At 46.1% G+C, this 19,314-nt stretch overlaps 1 pseudogene; it reads right to left on the bottom strand.

Annotated features, from left to right (window-relative positions):
• Window positions 1-5,029: 5,029 nt before the first annotated feature.
• LOC137219841 (polyadenylate-binding protein 2 pseudogene) lies at window positions 5,030-8,306 on the bottom strand (annotated as a pseudogene).
• Window positions 8,307-19,314: the final 11,008 nt, after the last annotated feature.

Consider the following 19,314-nt stretch of genomic DNA (forward strand, 5'->3'; position numbering starts at 1 on the left):
GTTGAATAGTAGTGGTGATAGTAACATCCTTGTCTTGTTGAGTATGATGTTAGCTGTGGGCTTGTCATATATAACTTTTATTATGTTGACAGCTTTTTTTTTTAATCATGAAATGTTGTTGAATTTTGTCACGTGATTTTCCTGCATCTATTGAGATTACTATATGATATTTATCCTTCATTCTGTTAATGTGGTATATCACATTGATTTGCATATGTTGGACCATCCTTGCAACCCAGGGATAAATCCCATTTGATCATGGTATATGATCTTTTGAATTCGGTTGAATTTGATTTGCCAGTATTTTGTTGAGGATTTTTACATCTATGTTCAGAGATATTGGCCTATAATTTTCTTTTCTTGCAGTGTCCTTATCTGCCTTCAGTATCAGGGTAATGCTGACCTTGTAAAATGAGTCTGGAAGTGTTCTTTTCTTTTCAATTTTTGGGAAAAGTTTGAGAAGGATTGGTATTAATTCATTAAATCTTTGGGAGAATTCACCAGTGAAGCCACCTGGTCCTGGACTTTTCTTTGTTGGGAGATTTTTGAATACTGATTCAATCTTCTTACTTTTTATTGTCTGTTCAGATTTTCTATTTCTTCATGATTCAGTCTTGGTAGATTGCATGTCTCTAGGAATTTATCTATTTCTTCTAGGTTATCCAATTTGTTGGGGGTATAATTGTTCATACTAGTCTCTCATGATCCTTTGTATTTCAGTGGTATCAGTTGTAATGTCTCCTCATTCATTTCTGATTTATTTATTTGAGTCTTCTGTTTTTTTCCTTAGTATAGCTAAGTGTTTGTCAATATTGTTTATTTTTTCAAAAAGCAAGCTCACTTTTGATTTTTCTATGGTTTTTCTAGTCCATTGTTTACCTCTGCTCTGAACTTTGTTATTTTGTTCTTTATGCTAACTTTGGTCTTATTATATTCTTTTTATTCTAGTTCCTTGAGGTGTAAAGTTAGATTATTTGAGATATTTCTTTTTCTTAATGTAGGTGTTTATCAATATAAACTTCCCCCTTAGAGCTGCATTGCATCCCATAAGTTTTGATATGTTGTGTTTCCATTTTTTGTTTGTTTCAAGATATTTTTTTAATTTCTCTTTTGATTTCTTCTTTGACCAGTGGTTGCTCAGGTATGTGTTGTTGAATTTTCACATATCTGTGAATTTTCCAGGTTTCCTTATCTTACTGATGTCTAGTTTCTTACTATTGTGGTTATAAAAAATACTATAATTTCGATCTTTTAAATTTGTTATGACTTGTTTTGTGACCTAACATATGATCTACCCTGGAGAATATTTCATGTGCACTTAAGAATGTGTACTTTGCTGCTGTTGGATGGAATGTTTTGTATTTGTCTGTTAGGCAGATTTGATCTAAAGTGTAGTTCGAGTCCAATGTTTCTTTAATGATTTTCTGTCTGGGTGTTTTACCCATTGTTGCAATGGGGTATTGGAGTCCCCTACTATTATTGTATTTCTGTCTACTCCTTTCAGATCTGTTAATATTTGCTTTATATATTTTGGTGCTCTGATGTTGGGTTCATGTATATTTCCAATTGTTATATCCTCTTAATGAATTCACCCCTTTGTCACTGTATAATGACATTATTTGTCTTTTGTTACAGTCTTTGTCTTAAAGTCTGTTTTGTCTGCTATAAGTAAGTATAGCTACCCCTGTTCTTTTTTGGTTTCTATTGCCTAGAATACCTTTTTCCATCCCTTCACTTTCAGCATATGTGTGCTTTAAAGCTGAAGTGAGTCTCTTGTAAGAGCATATAGTTGGGTCTTATTTTTTATTTATTCAGCCACTCATTGTTTTTTTGATTGGGGAATTATATATATATATATATATATATATATACTATATCTATAATCATATATTTAAAGTATAGTTGATGTACAATATTATATAATTTACAGGTGTACAATATAGTGATTCACAATTTTAAAGGTTATACTCCATTTATAGTTCTTATAAAATATTATATTTCTATTTAAAGTAATTATTGATAGGTAAGGACTATTGCCATCTTTTCCATTATTTTCTAGCTTTTTTGTCGTTCTTTCATTCTTTTTTTTTGTGTGTGTGATACACAGGCCTCTCACTGTTGTGGCCTCTCCTGTTGCAGAGCACAGGCTCTGGACGTGCAGGCCCAGTGGCCATGGCTCACGGGCCCAGCTGCTCCGCAGCATGTGGGATCCTCCTGGACCGGGGCATGAACCTGTGTCCCCTGCATTGGCAGGTGGACTCTCAACCACTGCACCACCAGGGAAGCCCTCATTCTTTCATTCTTTTCTTCCTCTCTTACTGTCTTTCGTTGTGATTTGGTGATTTTTTTTTTTTGGAATGTTATGCTTGGATTTCTTTCTCTTTAACCTTTGTGTTATCTACTACAGGTTTATTCTTTGTAGTTACCAGGAGGCTTACAGAAAACATCTTATAACAACCTATCTTAAGGTGATAAGAACACATATAAAAACTCTACCTACAGTGGGCCATGATGCAGACCATGGGCTCCCATCTGGGTCTCCTTTTTGCAGTCCCCAGGGTGGGGAAGGGAAGTCCTAGAGGTGCATGGCCCATGGGATGGTGTCAGGCCATCCCTGACCTCCCAAATTGCAGCTCTGTGTCACCCCTTGAAGGTTTGCCTTTGCAGAATCACACAGGTGTGCCCAGCAAGGCACCTGTGATGATCTTTCTTCCCACTACTCACTTCTTCTGGGTCCTTTGTGGGTGCAGGGAAGGTGGGGGTGTCTATCCTGGAGTGGGGTGGCTTGGAAATGATGTTGTCATACTCTGGATCTTTCTGGCCCCTAGGTCAGAGAAATGGGGGATTTCCAGCATTTTAAGACAGCAAAACCAAAGCATCTCCATGGCCATCCCTCTGCCTTCATTTAACTCTGGGATTGTGAGCATTTCCTGGGTGTGAGTCTGGGAGCCAGCTATGTGCATGCTGTTGGGCTCACATGTTACTGTCTGTACATTGTTGATGCCCAATTTATCTGGCTCATGAATCTATTAAACATGCAAAAATAACCCATCTCTAAATATTAATACACTTCTTATATATCTAACACATAACACCTGAGTATTGGCAATTTTCCCCAATTAAACATTATTTAAATTTTATTGAATCCTACTTATAAACAATTAAAATCGAAGTCTAAAATACAGACCACCTTCAGTGCTTTGAACATGCTAACAGTCGAGTGCTGTACTCACTATAAAACTGTGATCCAAATGCTACCTACTGCCTTAGATTCACCTTTTTCTTCCTTGTTCTGCACTAACCTTCTTCTTATTCATATTCATCGTTCTTCCTATGGTTTCTGAGCCTTTCTAGGGTTGCAACGTATGAGTTCTGCACTCTAATATGGGAGAAGGGGGTTTCCTTACACCACCAAGTAATTCTCTGACACCAGCTGGAGGTCTTACAATTCAATTCAAATCTGACACTATCTACCAAGAGATAGCATCAGATTCCTAAAAGACTGCCATCCCCTTGCCCCTGACACACATTTCAGATGCCAATTGCAAGTCCAGGTCATCACCTGCGCTTTTAACCGACTGGCTGTAGATTGGAGGTTCCAATGAGCCCCACCTTGGGTTTGACTGATTTGGTAGAGTGGCTCACAAAACTCAGAGAAGCATATTACTTACTAGATTATCAGTTTATTATAAAAGTATGTAACTCAAGAACAGCCAGGTGGAAGAAATGTATAGGGCAAGGCACAGGGAAAGAGTGTGGAGCTTCCATGCCCTCTCTGGGTGCACCCACCCTCCCCAAACTTCCATATGTTCACCAACCCAGAAGCTCTTCAACTCTGTCCTTTTGGGTTTTTATGGAGACTTCATTACAAAGGTATGATTGATTAAATCATGGGTCATTCCTGATTAATTCAAACTGTAGCCCTTCTCCCCTCCCTGTAGGTCAGGAGGTGGGACTGAAAATTCCAACTCTCTAATCACATCGATCACATGGTTGGTTCTCCTGGCAACCAGTCCCTACCCTTAGGTGCATCCAAAGGTCACTCATTAACATAAAAAAAGACACCTTTATCCCTCTTATCACATAGGAAATTCCAAGGGTTTTAGGAACTCTGTGCCAGAAACTGAGACAAAGATTAAATACACATTTCTTATTATAAATCACATCACAGGATGCTATTTCCAGACCCCAGTGAGAAAAGATCTCAGATGCTGATAATGGAGGACCTGGGCTGTGGATAATTCCCTTGGGCAGGGCTTCTGGCAGCTCCTCCCAAGGTGACTGCACAAGCTTCATGAAGCGTTTGCTCACTGAATCTGTAGGACATTTCAAGCTCAAGCTTTTCATGAAGCTTTGTGTTTTTTGTAGTCCACCTCCCAAAGTGAGGCATTCTTTAACTGCCATTTGTCCCACCCACAGGCTATGATGATCTGCTCTGCTAGCATCATGAGAAACACATCTTGTTCACATCTTCCAGAAAGGACAACTTGAGGTTCCTTTCCAGGCAGAAGGGTGAGAGTGCAGGCCCCTCTCCTCTTGGATCTGCCCACCACTCACGGCAGACCCTGTTTCTAGCTGGTCATCAAGGGCAATAGTCATCTCCTTTCAAGATGACTTTTCCTGAGTTTGTGTTTTCCTCTTACACAGATTTAAAAAATGTTTTTTATTATTATTATTTTTTATTTTCAAAAACAACTTTATTCATGACACATATTAAATAAAAAACTCCCACCCCCTGGAAATGAGCTAAAAAAATAAACAAAATCCACCTCCCACCTCCCTGTCCCCACTTCCTCCCATTCCCTCCAAATAAAAGGGAAAAAAAGGTAAAGGAAAACAAAACAAAAAACTGAAAAACAAAAAACACCCCCAAATCCCCCAAAACAAGGTAGTGCATTTCCCCAGGGGAAAGGGGAATTTACACTGGAGCTGCTGGGAGCAGATCAGAGATCTTCCGGCTACAGAAACCTGCAAAGAAAGACACTCAAAACAGAAAAAGAAACACAAAAGGAAACAAAATAGATCACCAGGCAATCTGGAGGGGCAGGGAGCCAGAAAAGAGGGGTGGGGTGGGTGGTAGACCTGGCAGGACAGGAACAGGCAGGAGGGGACTGTGAAAGCTAGGGAGAAGATGGAGGGAAGGTAACAAGCAGAACAGTTTGGTGTCCTTGCAGAGCCCTGGGTAAAAAAACCCCTCCTACCACCCATGCCCACCTACCCTTGAGCAGCCCGCAAGGGAGCAAAGGGGGACAGGGAAACAGGGGGAGCAGCTTGCGCGGTTGAGACGTGTCCATGGCGAATCCCCAGAGTGAATGAGCAGCCCCCTGCCCCACTCCCTGGGCCTTCCCTTACTCCCCAAAGCAGGTCCCTCCTCAGCAGTTAGTTATGGGATGCTCCCCCCTTCCACAGTATATCTTTTTTTTTTTTTTTAATATTTTTTTCCATCAAGGTCATCTTCTGTTTTTTCTTTTCTTTTAATTCTTTTTTTTTTTTCCTCCTTCTTTCCTCTTTTTTTCCTCTCTCTCCTCCTAATACACACTTTTTTTAGTGGGGGGAATACCATGATGTTGCTCTAGCCCGGCCCCTGTAGACACGACCCTGGGGCCTGCTGTTAAAACCAATGTAGAATCGAGAGCGGGAACTGTTGTAGTTGGTGGTCTGGGCACAGTATCGGGCTCGCGGGAAACCTCCAGTCTGTTGTGCTGATGCCTGGTCTGTTGGTTCGTTTTGGGATCACCTTGATTTGTCTTCCTCTAAATAAGGACTCATCTAAGGCCAAGGAAGTCCTCACTGACTCTTTGTCTGAGAACTCTATATATGCAAACCCTTTGGGATGGCCACTAAATTAGTCACATAGTATAGTAACACGGTTGACTGAACCACAGCCATTAAAGTGTGCTTCCAGCTCTTCTGCTGTTGCACCATAGTCCACATTGCCAACATAGATGGAACGGGCATCAGCCTCCATCTTCTCCTCAATGGACATGATCACTGGGCCAGCATTGCCTGGAGGTGGACTCATATTCATCTTCTTCTCTACCTCGTTCTGTAGCTCCTTTAGCTTCTCAGCTTCTTCCTCCCTCTCCCTGACTCCAGCTTTGATCGCTTCCAGCTCCAGGTCCTCAGTGGTGCCGTCCCCCGGGTCACCCTCGACCAGTCCCGGCTCCTCCTCCTCCTCCTCCTGGCTGCCGGGGGCTCCCGAGCCAGGCCCAGGGCCCGGAGCTCCCGGGGCGGGGGGCACAGGGCCGGGCGGCTCCTCTTCAGGCTCGGGCTCTAGCAGCAGCTCCTCAGGCTCCAGTTCCTCAGACTCCAAGCCGTTCCTGCGACCCCCGGGGCCCCCTCCCCGGCCTCCCCACCGGCCCCGGGCACAAGATGGTGCCGCCGCCCCGGCCGGAGCCCCGACCGCCCGCAGACCCCGCTGCTGCGGCCGCCGCTGCCGCTCAAAAAAATGTTTTACAAGCTAATATTCTACACTTACTAGAAGGAGCCAATACCGGTTTATATAATACTTGTCTTTAAAAGTGCTCATAAATTATACTTATCTTTTAAATTACAGCTACAATTTACATGCTGTAAATAACTTCTTTTTTTGGTATTGTAACAGGGAAGAGCTAAATTGGACTCCATGTTGGATCTGTTTCTTTGACTTTAACCTTTGCTTTTCGTTGCTTTTGTTATTATAATCATACGTAATGGCGTGCCTCAGGGAACCCTGCTGCTTCTGGCAGAATGTTAAACTAAAGTGCCTCTCTTCAGCTCACAGGGAGACAATCTGACCCTGCCCACCTGTGAATGGCTGCCAGAAAGAAGAAATTAACACATCCCCTCACTGAGGCTGGTCCTTCAGGGAGATGTTTTGCTAGACTGATGGCCCTTTTTACTTTACTTCCCCACTGCCTCTCCCTCTCTGATTCTGTAAAAGAAACTGGCATCCAGACCCTGATAAGATGGTTTTTGGGGGCCCTAGCCCTCCATCTCTCAGACTGCTGGCTTTCTGAATAAAGTCGTCTTCTTTGCCTCAACACCTTGTCTCTGATTTACTGGCCTGTCGTGCGGCAAGCAGAGCAAGCATGGACTCGGTAACAAATTTGGCTTAGCCAGTCAGGAGCCTTGTGGCTCATGGCTAGCTGGCCCCAGTCAAGGAATATTGGGGCAAGACCCTAGCAGCTGCCAGGTCCATTTGTCCTGAGGATCTTCACTTCAAAGTACCCTGAAGCGACACCAGCTACCCCAGCGCTTGGCAGTTGAAGCAAGGAACCAACAAACTTCTAGGAGTCGTCGGACTCAGTTTGATTTTGGACGGTAAGTCGCTCTGGCGTGCACACTGGGAACATATTCCCCCCTCAATTTGGGCTTTTCCTTTACGGGACAAGCCAGTTTGGTCGGGGTACCCTGTTGGAGAGGGGAATTGTTGTTGGACTCTACCTGATTTTGGGAACTGGTTCACTGGGAACTAGTTCGTCGGTTTTGGTCTTGGTTTTCTTTTGGTTTTGTGTGCATTGATGCTAGAATTTGTTTGTGCTTTTTGTGTTGGAATTTGTCTGCGTCTTTCATGTTTTGGTGTTATCAAACTTATCAAAAAGGGAAATACTCCATCTATCCTGAAGGATAGCCCTTTGGGGCATATATTAGATAAATGGGCAAAACATAGCTATGAGCCTATGACTAAGAAAGACATGATATACTATTGTAATAGGGTATGGACCCAATATATGTTAGGATCAGAAGAACGACGGGCCCCTGAATGGCTCACTCAATTATCATACGATCTGGCAGTTAGAAGTGTTTTGCAAAAGAGCAGGGAAAAGAGGTCAGATTCCATATGTAGAAGCATTTATGCTATTGCATCAGGAAGAAGGAGTCAGAGGACTGCCACCTTATGGTACAACGGTCTGAAAGGAAACCCAAGGGAGAACCTGTTCTACAAGGGGAAGGGGGGGGAAACGAGAGTGGGGACATATTATTCCAGTGCTTAAACACCCGCTGTGGCCCATCCAGCTACCCCACTGGCCGAGCAGGCTGCATGCACTGGCAGTTGTTCCAACTGCCCCACCCTATGGCGCCAACATATTCACCCCTTTCACTACCTCTTGCTTCCCCCACTCATGGGGATTGAATAGCAGTTTCTATGGTAACCCCGGTGGCAGAGGGACCTGGTTTAGTATCACCATCTAAGACCCGACAGGGCACCCAATTTGGACTGAGAGCAACTTCCGCAGCAAGGCAATTTCCCTTGCGCTGATACCCTGTAGGAGTCTGTAATGCAAATGGCCAGCCAGCTGGGCTCCTATGGATGCAGAATCCATTCCCGACTTAGGATTTGCTTAACTGGAAAAACCATAACCCTGCTTACTGAGAGGACCCACTCCATATGGCTGAACTTTTCACCTCAATATTTGCCACTTACCAGCCCACTTGGGCAGACATTCACACTCTTATGAATATAATGACTACTGAGGATGAAAGGAGGATGGTAGAGAGGAAGTGCACCAGCTCCATTTAGTGGGTCCAAATGGAACGCCAGAAGCAAATTTGGCAGTCCCTATTGCTGAGCCTCACTGGGATCCTAATAATGGGGGCATGCCACTTCTAGAACACTACAGGGGATGTGTTTTAGTGGGTCTTCAAAAGGGGGTATCTAGACAAAAGAGCTTAAACAAGATTCAGGAGATAAAACAAAAGCCAAATGAGGATCTATCAGAGTTCCTGGAAAGGATTTATCAAGCTTATAAGCGCTACATGGATGCAGACCCCGAGACCCCTGAGAATGTATGACTTTCATTGGGCAAAGCACCCCAGATATTAGGAAAAAATTACAGAAGTTAGATGGTGTATTTGGAATGAACCCTTCTCAATTAGTAGATGTTGCTTTTAAAGTATTCAACAACAGGGAACAATGACAAAAGCAAGAAGATGCAAAACGGAATGTACCTTTTCTGGCAGCAGCATTGAATTCCCAGAAGGTGAGTAACCTAAAGGAAGGTAAGACACCACTGGGGAAGGAGCAATGTGCTTACTGCAAGGAGGAAGGGCATTGGAAAAGAAAATGCCCTTGATGAAAGAATAATAGAAGACAGGAGCCTCTCATATGGTAGAAAGAGAGGAGCAATCTGATAATGAATGAAGAGGTCCTTGGACCTGAGGCGTCTGATTCTAATTTCCCCACAAGACCCCTGGGTAACATTGACAGTGGGGAACAAGTTGATTGACTTTCTAATAGATATGGGTGTCACATATTCTGTGGTAAACACCAAGGTGGCACAGAAAACATCTCAGTCTATCTTGGTCATGGGAGTTTCTGGAGAAGTAGAGAACCATTTGTTTCTATAAGCTCTAGAATGCCAACTGGGGGACATAGCTTCTTATATATGCCAGAGTGTCCAATTCCCCTTCTGCGACAAGATCTCCTTTGTAAATTAAACACTCAAGTAACCTTTTCGCCAGAACAGCTTGACATCAGGGTCCCACCGGAGCACACTTTAAGCCTACAAATGGTACTCATGGAAACCCCAGAGAAGGAGACAGGGCTTTTTCCCACAGAGGTCTACGAAAAGGTAAGGCTGGAAGTGTGAGCTGATGGCACTCCGGGGAAGGCCAAAAACACCTAATCTAAAACAATATCCTTTGAAACAAAAGGCTCAAAAGGGAATTCAGGGCTTCCCTGGTGGCGCAGTGGTTGGGAGTCTGCCTGCCGATGCAGGGGACACAGGTTCGTGCCCCAGTCCGGGAAGATCCCACATGCTGCGGAGCGGCTAGGCCTGTGAGCCATGGCCGCTGAGCCTGCGCGTCCGGAGCCCGTGCTCCGCAACCTGAGAGGCCACAACAGTGAGAGGCCCGCGTACCGCAAAAAAAAAAAAAAAAGGGAATTCAGCCAATCCTGGAGAAGTTTTTGAAAACAGGACTGATTAGACCTTGCAGGTCCCCATATAACACCCTTATCTTTCCGGTCAAAAAGCCAAACTCAGCAGAGTATCGCTTTGTCCAAGACTTGAGGGCTATTAATGAAGTAGTCCAAGACTTACACCCTGTACTGCCTAATCCATACACTCTGCTCACAACTATTCTGGGAGAATACGGCTGGTTCTCAGTCTTGGACTTGAAAGATGCTTTTTTCTGCATTCTTATTGTAGAAGAATCACAGCAGCTATTTGCTGTTGAATGGCAAGACCCAGAAACGCAGGTAGTCCAACAGTATTGTTGGACAGTCCTGACTCAAGGAGTTAAGAATTCCCCTACCTTGTTTGGGGAGACGTTGTCTAGAGACCTTAGAGACTTAATATTGGACGAAGGACTCTTGCTCCAATATGTGGACGACTTGCACATAGTGAGCCCTACATACGATAAATGTCTACAAAATACTATCAGAACCCTGAACTATTTGGCTAATTGTGGATATAAGGTCTCCCAGAAAAAGGCCCGGATATGCAAACAGCAAGTCACGTATCTGGGCTTTGTCCTCTCTCAAGGACAGCAGGATCTTTTGCCTGACAGAAAGCAGGCAATTGCAGGCTTAGGAGCATCCAAGACCCACAGACAACTGAGAGGCTTTCTGGGAATGGCAGGGTTCTGTCGGATTTGGATCCCAAGCAATGGGCTCATCGTAAAGCCCCTCTATGAGGCACTGAAGGGACATGATCTTGAGCCCCTTACTTGGACTAAAGAGTGCCAAACAGCCTTTGAAACGATAAAAACGAAGTTAGTCTCAGCCCTGGCTTTGGGACTACCAGACTTAAAGAAACCTTTCAAACTGTATGTACATGAGAGACAAGGCATAAGCTTTGGGGTGTTAATTCAAACTCTGAGGAATATCCCCCGACCTGTTGCTTACTTCTCAAAACAACTAGAACAGACTATTAAGGGGTGGCCTCCTGGCCTTCAAGCTGTAGCAGCTACTTGTGACAGATTTCAGGAAGCTGAGAAGTCTACCCTAGGGCAACCCACCACTGTGTATGTTCCTCACCATGTCCTTTCTTTGCTGGAACAGAAAGGGGCCTATTGGCTGACTTTTGGGAGAATGGGAAAGTACCAAGCCGTTCTCCTGGACAATCCCAACGTAAGACTTCAAGTCACTTCAGCCCTAAATCCAGCCACATTGCTCCTGATTGATGCTGCACAATCCCCAGAGCATGACTGCCTACACGTCATTGAGCTAGTGTACTCTAGCAGACCAGACTTAATGGACCTACCCTTGGCTGAGCCAGATATGGAATTGTTCACCGATGGAAGCAGCTTCATGGACAAAGGTAGGCGACATGACGGGTATATAACCACAAGCCAGGTGGTAACACTTAAAAGGATTGTTGAAGCAAAAGCCCTGCCCCCGGGGAGCTCAGCTCAGAAGGCAGAAATCATTGCTCTGACAAGAGCCCTGCTCCTCGCTAAAGGGAAGCGAGTAAATATATACAGACTCTCGCTATGCATTTTCTGTGGTGCATGCTCAGGGGGCGATCTGGAAAGGAAGGAGGCTTCTCACTTCAAACAATAAAGGCACAAAACATGCTTCTGAAATCCTGTCACTATTAGAAGCAGTCCATAATCCCTCACAAGTGGCCGTAATGCACTGCCCAGGCCACCAGAAGGGTGAGACTCACACAATAAAGGGCACCTGGTTAGCTGACCAAGCTGCAAAGAAAGCAGCAAAGAAAGGTAATTATCAAGCCATGATAGGGTCACTTCTTCCGCAGATTGACTTGTCAAAATATCAGCCAGTGTATTCAGAAAAGAACAGGAGAGGGCCAAGGAGTGGGGTTTCACTCTTGACCGTAACTCACCTGGCTGGAAATGTAATGCACTAGGAACTGTTTTGATTCCTGAGGCCCTCTTGGACACTGTGCTGAAGCACATTCATGACAGTACCCATTATGGGAGAGATGCCTCCTGCAATGGATTTAAAATTATATAATGGGAACTCACCTACAAAAGACCATCCAGCGAGTCACTCGGAATTGTATGATTTGTTCTAAAAATAACCCTAAAACTGTTGTCAGACCTCCCCAGATGGGGCCCCAGCACAGAGCGACCTGCCTCACAGAGGACTGGCAAATAGACTTTACTCAAATACCTTAAATTGAGGGAAACTTCAGATACCTGTTGGTGTGTGTGGACACTTTTTCAGGATGGGTGGAAGCATATCCCACCCAGACAGAAAAAGCCTCCCAAGTGGTTAAAGTCCTCCTTAAGGAAATTATTCCCCAGTTTGGACTACCTAACACCCTCCAGAGTGATAATGGACCTGCTTTTGTCTCTAGCATAACCCAATAAGTGGCTAAAGCACTGCAAATTAATAGGAAGTTACATTCATCCTGGAGACCACAATCAACAGGAAAATCTGAGAAAATGAATCATACGTTGAAAAGGAGCATTGCTGACATATGTCAAGAGGCTAATATAACTTAGGATAAGGCATTGCCAGTTACCCTGTTATGGATCAGAGTGGCTTCCAGAAGCAGGGTTAAATTAAGCCCCTATGAAATATTGTATGGTAGGCCATTCTAGGTGTCTGCCCGGGCAGGGGAATCTGTAAATGCTCTGAAAGACATAGCTGTTGCTAATTATGTTAAAGCTTTGGGCACTATACTAACCTCTGTTCATGAGTTTGCTTCCAGCAGATCTGCCTATCCAACTGAGGTAGCTTTGCATCCTTTCTGACCCAGAGATCGAGTCCTCCTTAAAACCTGGAGAGAACAAGGGCCTGAGCACCAGCTGACTGCAAGGTGGACAGGACCACATGTGGTATTACTCACCATGCATTAATCTGTCAAATTGGCTGGGATAAAACCTTGGATTCATCATATTTGGATTAAAGCTGCACCACCATCATCAGAAGACGACCCAACTCCTGAGAGGCTTGGAGAGCAGTGGGTTTGTGAACCCTTAGAAGACTAAAGGTTGCTCTTCAAAAAGGATGTGTTGAGATTGCAATTTCCTTATAGATGGAGAAGGATGGGTCCATCTACTTGTTTAATCCTGTTCTACTGAATAGCACAGCATCAGGTCCAAATAATTGAGAATTGTACTATTTACTAAAAATTCTAAGAATTATCCCCTGCCCAGCGCTGATGAATTCCATTCCACGATCACCCATCACTGCCCCTACACAGCAGGAAGTAGCTAAGAGTGGTCATTGCCCCTTATCCTACAAGATTGTGGAATGGATATTGACAGTGGGGAATTGTAACTGGGAAGAGCTAAATCGGACTCCATGTTGGATCTGTTTCTTTGACTTTAACTTTGCTTTTCGTTGCTTTTGTTATTATAATCATACCCTGCCTCAGGGAAGCCTGCCCCTCTGCCAGAATGTTAAAGTGCCTCTGTTCAGCTCACAGGGAGACAATCTGATCCTGCCCACATGTGAATGGCTGCAAGAAAGAAGAAATTAACACATCCCTTCACTGAGGCTGGTCCCCCCAGGAGATGTTTCGCAAGGCTGATGGCCCTTTTTACTTTACTTCCCCACTGCCTCTCGCTCTCTGATTCTATAAAAGAAACTGGCATCCAGACCCTGATAAGATGGTTTTTGGGGACCCTAGCCCACCATCTTCTTAGTCTGCCAGCTTTCCAAATAAAGTTGTCTTCCTTGCCTCAACAGCTCATCTCCGACTTGTTGGCTTGTCGTGTGGTGAGCAGAGCAAGCTTGGACTTAGTAACAGTATCATTCCAACTTTTTACAACTTGTGTTGCAGGAAGTGGGACCCCTTCCGGGGCCCAAGAGTGGGCTCTTGTCTAACACTCGGAAATGAATTGTCCGAGGAGACATGTGCTGACAAAGCAAAAGACTTTATTGGGAAGGGGTGCCTGGGCAGAGAGCAGCAGGGTAAGGAAACCCAGGAGAACTAATCTGCCATGTGGCTCACAGTCTCAGGTTTTATGGTAATGGGGTTAGTTTCTGGGTTGTCTCTTGCCATTTTGCTTGGCCCACAGTCTGACTCAGGGTTCTTCCTGGTGGCGCTCACATCTCAGCCAAGATGGATTCCAGAAAGAAGGATTCTGGGAGATTGGTAGGACATATGGACTGGTATCTCCTTCCTCCTTTCAGCCCCTCCCATATTCTCCTGGTTTTTGGTGGCAGCACCATGTTCCTTATCAGGACCTCCTGTTGTAAGACAGCTGACGCAAGTGGTTATCACTGTGCCTGGTCAAGGTGGGTGGTTTTGGTCAATGCTTCCCTAACACGTACTATTCAGTTAACTAGTTAACATATCACCACAACTCAGCCTGAGTGAGCCCCTCCCTTTAAGGTGGACCCCTTTGTCCTTTGAATACTACCCCTGAAATCCTTGGATATCCAGCTTGCCTCAAGTCCATTCTATTTAAATAGTGTGTGTATGCTTTTGTGTGTGTGTTTGTATGTTCATGTGTTTGTGTGTCTGTGCGTATGTGTGTGAGTGTGTGCAGACATGGAATCAGCTGCCTTCCAAAGAGCCCTGCTTCATTTTGGTGGAGAAGTGCAGTAGGTCCAGATCTAAGAGCTAGAGGCGTATGTGAGAATGGTGATGTATGAAAGGGCTACTATATAAGTCACTTTTAATGACAGAGCTCCAAAATGTTTTTGACGATTTTATATACTAGTTTTGATTTACTTTTTAAATAAGTAACACTCATGATTTAAAAAGCCCATCCTAGCTATCTGACTCACCTCTCAAGGCAACCAAGTGTCCCAACTCTTGGTCTCACAGCTGAAGGCTGTGATATCACATGGATGTTCCCAGTTTCACAAATTATTGTGCTGTTCCCCCATGCCTTACCTTTCTTTTAGGATGAGCCTTTTTTGCCCATTTAGACCTCTCCTGCCTGTCCCTTTTCTCGAGAAGCTCTCAGTCTGGGGAAGACAGCAAGGCAGAGTGGACAGCACCGTGGAGCCTGGTGCCAAGGGCGTGATACCCACGTATGAGTTTGCTGGGGGGGGTGGGCATGGGACGTCGGCATCCTGTATCAAGCAGGATGGCCAGGTGAACTTGGGTAACAAACCACAAGGTTCACTTCTTGCTCTTGCTCTGTGTCCATGGCGGGGTGTTGGGGCACTCTGAGTCACCTCTCCAGGACTCAGGCTGATTGAACAACGACCAACTATAGCTGCAGGTCCTGGAGACAGAGTGGGGAGCACCCTGGAGGGTCTCACACAGATAATGCAGTGCTCTCACACCAGGTGATGGGCACTCCTTCCACTCACCCCATGCCCTGTTTGCCAGAACTAGTCACACGGTCTCTCCTGAAGGCTGGGGGTGCAAGATGCAGCCAGATCACAGGCCCAGAAGATTGGGGAGCATTGGTGATTGCCTTGAGGATGACACAGACCATGGATGGCAAAGTGGAAATTTATTTTATTTTATTTGTGTGCCTATTCATTACTCCTATTTCATTTTTTAAAGTATGTGCTCCCAACAGGACTCCTAAACATTCCTATTGCCTTCTTTTTTTTTTTTTTTTGCGGTACGTGGGCCTCTCAGTGTTGTGGCCTCTCCCGTTGCGGAGCACAGGCTCCGGACGCGCAGGCTCAGCAGCCATGGCTCACGGGCCCAGCCGCTCCGCGGCATGTGGGATCTTCCCGGAGTGGGGCGTGAACCCATGTCCCCTGCATCGGCAGGCGGACTCTCAACCACTGTGCCACCAGGGAAGCCCTCCTATTGCCTTCTTAACATCCATACACCAGCTTTCATCTATTGTGATGTGTGTTACACCTTAACTCAATTCTCAAATAAAGGTGTTAGGAGAAGTCTTCTTGATACTTCAGAAAAAAACAGATTTATTCTTAAAGTTGGGCTGTTTCACAGGAACAGAACCACTTGTGTTTCCCTTAAGCAGTTCGCAGAGAGGACTTTTGTGTCCCCCTGGGTGAGGGTCCTGGGTACCCATCCCAGGTAGGGGACATGGTAATCATGACTGGGGGGCAGGGAGGGAGTCTTGGCCCTAGGTCAGGAGTGGGGCTGGACTGTCACATACTTATCTCTCTTTGTCCCGAACCAAACCTGACGGAGGGTAAGACCTGTCATGGCCATGTCACGGAGTAGGAAACAGAGCCACAGGGGAGGGGTAGCTTGCCTGGGGTAGAAGGTTTAAACTTGCAGGATGCCACAGCCTTAGTTTTGGCGTTTGGACAACTAGGATGAAGCCCCAGACCCACCTCTGTAACTGTGGTTGCTCCAGGGACAAGATCTACAGGCCATACCCAACGCTCACGATGCAGAAGTAAGCTCTCAGGCTTGTCTGGCCACAGAATGTTCCAGTCCCTTGTTGCTCAGGTCCCTCTGCCCAAAGTTGAACAGATGCTTGTTAGGACCAGCTCCAGGTCATTACCTGTTAGGTCTCAGGGCTGTGTTTCGGCTAGTGGAAAATGTACCTGAAAGTTTATGAATTGCATTTGGCTCCTAGTAACAGAGAGCTGGAAAATATTTTCTTAAACAAGAAAGTACTTTCCTTGTCTAGGAGGTGACAAGGAGCCTGAAGGGAGGCAGCCAGGGCTGGCGTGGAGGGCTGCCTCTCTATCACTCTCCCAGGCCCTCCCTGCACCCCCAGGGGAGCCCTGCCCTCTTGCTCCAGCAAGGACCAGGGAGGCAGGGGCAGGGTCAAAGAGGCTCCTGATGAGTCAGCCCTTTGATGGACCTTCCCCAAGCCCTACTCAGACATCTCCACACTGTCCCTGGCTGAGCTCAGTCCCAGGGCCACCGCTCCCTGTAAGGGAGGCTGGGAGCTGATGCACCAACAAAAGCAGGGTCTGTTACTGAGCAGAAGTGGGTGCAGTGAGCAGTTTCTGTGATTCTCCAAGTGCTGTTATAACTAATACACCCCCTCCATTTCCCTTTGACTGCTCCATTCTGCAAAGGGTGGGAAACAGTGTCAGGTACTAAGGGATGCAGAGAACTTGAGGCCCCAGGCCCTGACATGCTGGAAGATGTGGATCCTTCCAGGGCAGGATTTCCATGTTTCCTGGTTTTCCTGAGCCTTGGGGGAGTTTGTGTGTCACCTCGCATCCCCTTTGGGGCTCACTGAATGCTTTTTGCAGGATTCGAGGATGTACTCCCAGCCTCGAAGGCGCTGTGTAGGGAGGTGGGGTCTGGTGTGCTCCCCCCGCCCCCCTGCCACGAGGCAGGGTCCTTGCAGAGACTCTGCAGGTCTGAGCAATCGGTGGTGCTGGAAGGTGGTGGTGGTGCAGCTGGTAACCAGTCATCAGAAAGGCTGCTGCTTCCCAGGTGCAGGGCAGGAAGAGGCTGGGCTGCCCTCCGCTAGGGGAGGAGTCTGACCTGCAACTGGGCTGGATGTGCTCTTGGCAAGAGTGGAATGGGGTCAGAGCCCACTGATCTTGGTCAACTGTCCCCAGCCCATCATGCCTGTCCCTCTGCCCGGCCCTCAGCCCAGAACTCTGCCTGCATCCGCAAGACAGCCAGGGTGAGTTCTGGTTCAGCCATGGCCCCGGGGTCAGAAGGACATGACAGACTGTTGGCCCTGCCCCTGGAACCTGACCCCCTCGATGGGATCAGGTGCCTCCACGGAGGAGAGGGGACATAAGGGGGCTTCCCATTACCTCTTGACACCAAAGCCAAGGTGTGCCCTTCCTGGGTCCAGCCTGGCTTAGCCTTCCTAAGAAGGCTATTTTACAATTCAAACAGTGCCGAGGAAGGTATAAAGTAAAAATAAAGGGCTTACTCCTCAGTTCTCCTCCCCAGGGGCAACAAATGTCTACCTGATTCCTGGGCATCCTCAAGGATATTTTCCCTGTGCATGCACATATAGCTGTACAACTTTTTTTTTTTTTTAATGCAAGTAGTAACTCTATACACACTGTACTTCAAGTTGCTTTTTATAAAAACAACGCATTTATTATACCTCAGAGGACACGTCAGACCAGCACCATTAGCACTGCCCCGTCTCTGAAAGGCTGCAGAGTATGGCACTATTGGAGATACAGGTATTATACAACTTCCCTCCTGATAGAGGTTTAGGCTGTCACTTGTTTGGGACCATTATAAGCAATGTTGCAGTGACATCCTTGTTCTATATCTTGGAACATTTTCACAGAAGTTAAGGATCAAATATTTAGTGGGACTGCTAAGGTAAGGTCTTGGGGTATGTGTGTTTGAAATTTAGGTAGATACAGCCCAAATGCCCTTGAAGGAGCAGCCCCATTGTAGAGTGCCTCCCCTTTAGTCCATCCTCCACTCAGCAGCCAAAGTGATTTTTAAAGACAGTTAGATCAGGGACTTCCCTGGTGGCGCAGTGGCTGAGAATCTGCCTGCCAGTGAAGGGGACACGGGTTCAATCCATGGTCGGGGAAAATCCCATATACCGTGGAGCAACTAAGCCCGTGTGCCACAACTACTGAGCTTGCGCTCTAGGGCCTGTGAGCCACAACTACTGAAGCCCGCGCACCACAACTACTGAAGACTGCATGCCCTAGAGCCTGTGCTCTATGACAAGAGAAGCCACGGCAATGAGAAGCCCGCGGACCGCAACAAAGAGTAAGTAATCCCCGCTTGCTGCAAATAGAGAAAGCTCGCCTGCAGCAAAAAAGACCCAGTGCAGCCAAAAAAATATATATATATATTAATTAATTAATTAAAAAATAAAAATAAAAAAATAGATCATCGAATACCCCTGCTAATACCCCAGTTGCTTCGATGGGTACCCACGCCTCTGATGCTATGCCTTGTCCGCCCTCCCCGCAATCTCCCTTCCCACCAAATGCTCCAGCCACACCCACTTCTCACCTGCCCTCCAGCAGAGCAGCTCATCCCACCACAGGGCCTCTGCGGGTGCTGGTCCTTCTGCCTGGTGCCCTCAGAGCTCCATGTGGATGCCAACATGAGGGCCATAAATAGCATTTTATTTTTGTCTCCATGACTATCATCTTACTGTTGGGTGAGGTTGAGTGTTATATCCTCTACCTGTTTTCCTCTCACGTTTTCTCTTTTTCATTGATAGGTACAAACTCTTCGTTTAAAAGATAAACCAACTATTTGTCTCTCATTTTTGTTACAAATATATTTTTCCTGATTGTCCACCTTTTGAGTTTGTGGTAATTTTTCCACTTAAGTGTCTAAGTTTTAGGTATTCAAGTTCATGGACCATTTCCGTATGGTTTCTAAGTTCGTGAAGAAGCCCCCTCAGCTGGCTCTGAGAGGCCACGAGCTGAGCTCCTGCCCTCACTCACTGCAGCTTGTGCTAGTCCTGGGGCTGGGCGAGTGTGGAAAGGCAGGCTGGGGCCCGATCGTGGGGCCCTGAGTGTCTCAGAGCAGTCTGGCTGCGGGGGATGTGAACCATAGGTTTGGGGCAGAGGAGGCGTAGGACCCAGTTTGCATTTGAGAAGTTAACTAGGCAGCT

Source organism: Pseudorca crassidens, chromosome 1, assembly GCF_039906515.1.
Source record: "Pseudorca crassidens isolate mPseCra1 chromosome 1, mPseCra1.hap1, whole genome shotgun sequence".
In the NCBI taxonomy this organism is placed as follows: domain Eukaryota; kingdom Metazoa; phylum Chordata; class Mammalia; order Artiodactyla; family Delphinidae; genus Pseudorca; species Pseudorca crassidens.